Source organism: Pteronotus mesoamericanus, unplaced genomic scaffold (genome assembly GCF_021234165.1).
Source record: "Pteronotus mesoamericanus isolate MK-2021 breed Mesoamerican mustached bat unplaced genomic scaffold, CSHL_Meso_final contig_173, whole genome shotgun sequence".
In the NCBI taxonomy this organism is placed as follows: Eukaryota; Metazoa; Chordata; class Mammalia; order Chiroptera; family Mormoopidae; genus Pteronotus; species Pteronotus mesoamericanus.
In genome coordinates this window covers 20,000,928-20,003,660 of record NW_026555072.1, presented here as the reverse complement: position 1 = coordinate 20,003,660, position 2,733 = coordinate 20,000,928, and the positions used below count along the sequence as shown (strand labels likewise).

At 37.7% G+C, this 2,733-nt stretch overlaps 1 pseudogene; it reads right to left on the bottom strand.

Annotated features, from left to right (window-relative positions):
* Positions 1-269: 269 nt before the first annotated feature.
* Positions 270-1,164, bottom strand: LOC129065098 (RWD domain-containing protein 1-like; annotated as a pseudogene).
* Between the last annotated feature and the right edge of the window lie 1,569 nt (positions 1,165-2,733).

The window sequence follows — 2,733 nt, the reverse complement described above, 5'->3', positions numbered from 1 at the left end:
TGATAAAGCTGATTCTTTCTGTCTGTCTGAGATTATAAGGCTCCCCTCTTGCTGTTGTTCAGTTGTTTGTTCCAGGTGACTTCTCCCCAATTTAGTTGTAATTCCAGGTTGGTCCTGGGAGGAGGTCAGTGTGACTTCCACTCACTCCTCCGCCATCTTGATTCTCTGAAAATTATTTTTTCTTAGGAAAAAAAAGGAAAATCAATGCTTTCTCAACATAGCCACAGATGCTGTGGCAGTCAAGCCTTTCTACAGTTGGGGACAGTCCATTAATCCAGCAAGTCACACTGTGGGTCAGCAAGATTGTATTGTGGATCATCCTCATTGTCCTCCAGCTCCAAGTCATCCATTTCCTGGAACAAAGGCTCATCTACCTCCACATTGTTTCCAGCTTCCTCCAAGAACTGGGAATCAGGTGTGTCAAGATTATGATCTGTTTCAAATAGCTGTTTCCCATCTAATTTATTTTTTCTTGTTTGTTCTTTCATTTGTTTCTTTTTTAATTTCCAAGAGTTCTGCATCAAACTTGGCTTTCCAACTTAAGACATTCTCAATGTCTTTTTGACACAAGTGCCATGAAATAATTGCTTCTTGGCTTCTTCTGCTTCTTTTTCTTTTTTTCTTCTCTTCTAGTTTTTATTTGATCCACTAATTCATCTAATTTTTCTTGTACAGCTGTCACTAAAGATCATCACCATACCAAGGTTTTCTTCTGCCTGTAATGCTAATAATTTTTAAATGTCTGAAACATCATTACCTTCTAGATTTTCCTGGGAGAATATTTCATAAAGGGGGCATGGAATTCATCTGGGTATTTCTCACTGTATGTAAACCTGAGGGAAATCTGGAGGGTTTCATCATATCCTTCAGCCTCAGATGTTACAGTAATTTTGAAGCTGAGAGGATTTTCTGATAATTCTGTAAAGAAGTCAGTGTAGATGAACTCCAGAACCTCCAGGTCCTTGCACTGATACTGGCCCAAATCTGATACTGGCTGAAATCTGCTGTTGCTGGCCACAGACCACCCAGACAACCATGCTCTATGCTGTAGCTGGTACCACCAAGGAGCTGGGAGAGAGAGCAGGGGCCAGGCAGCACAGGTGCAGAGTCTCCACCTGGGAGACCTGGGGCCGCTCTATTCCCATTTTCAAACTTCGTGATCATTGTCGAAAGAGATCATTAAGTAGAATCTATTATTATTATGACTTCTTATCTACCCAACAATCCTATTTTTCTCCCCACTTTTCTAGGAGGAACCTCATCTCATACTAGAAAAATATTTTACTGGCCATCAACATGGAACAGAATGCCTAAGAGAAAGATCATTATGTGAAACTGGTATATACGTGAGAGGGTTCATTTTTACTGGTGACCCTGTATGACTTATAGAAAATATTTATTTCCCAATGTCTACTGATTATCTGGAGCATAATAGGAATTAAAGAAGAGTCTAAAATGTTTCATATTTCAAAATTTAAAGGAATATTACAAATATCCTATCACTCCCACCTTTTCACTTTAGCGATAGTTTTCTTTTTAATCCTCACCAGAGGACAAGTTTATTGATTTAGAGAGAGGGAAAGGGAGGAAGAGAGAGAAGGAGAGAAACATTGACTGGCTGCCTCTCTGTGAACCTGCAACCTAGGTATGTGCCCTGACCAGGAATCAAACTTGCAACCTTTCAGTTTACTGATGATGCTCCAACCAACTGAGCCACACCAGCCAAGGCCTTAGTTATACAGTTTTGATTTAGCTAGTTTAGGAATGCTAAGGCTAAAGTGACCTTCATTTTATGTCTGGCATACACACACACACACACACACACACACACACACACACGGCTTTGTTTTGAGAAACTGGAAAAACTGCAAAAATTAATATTCATTCATATTAATAGAGAAGAGAGATGCATGAATAAAATCAATATTTTTGCTCCTATTGTAATAAGCCAATTGGAATTATAATTAGAGAATACCCAGGAGTTCTACCAGAATTAAAGACCTGTCACCATTTTCATTCAATTTTCCTCTTTTTCAGGGGTTAATATTTAGCTATTAAAATAAATAATCCTTTAGATACATAGTAAACAGTCAAAGTGATTCTAAATGGCATTTTATTCTTAGCAAATTTGGTTGGTGCCACATTATCATTTGTAACTTGTAGTTAATTGAGATCAAAGTCTGCATTAAAAACTTTTGTTCTTCTTAACTGTGGCTAACACTGCCCTCCCTAGGTAATTCCAAAAGTAAACACAGAAAACTATCTCAAATTTAAGATTCACTTTGGTAAATATTTTGTATTGTATTATAACTAATATATAACTTATAAAATGCAATTTTGAAATTTAGACAAAAAAGCATATTTTTGCTTTTTTTTCTAATTTTTTTAGTTGATCATTATTTCATTTTAATTTGGTATTGTCTAAATGCGTACTCAATTCTTCTCCTCTCCCTGAATGCATACTCTTTGCAATGTAACTTTGATGTCTCTCCTGTTAGAGGATGCAGTCTATCATTCCAACTCTAGAATCTGGGCTGGTCTCCTAATTTTCTTGAACCCATATAATATGGTAGAAGTTACATTGTGCTATTTCTGAGCCTAGGCTTCAAAGAAGGCTTTTGTACCTCTGCTTTCTCTTTAAACCCTGCCCCAGCCACAAGAACAGTTGGAGCTAGCCTTACGTACAATGTGGAACAGAAAAATGACAATGGGGGGGGTTGACTGTGAGGGGGG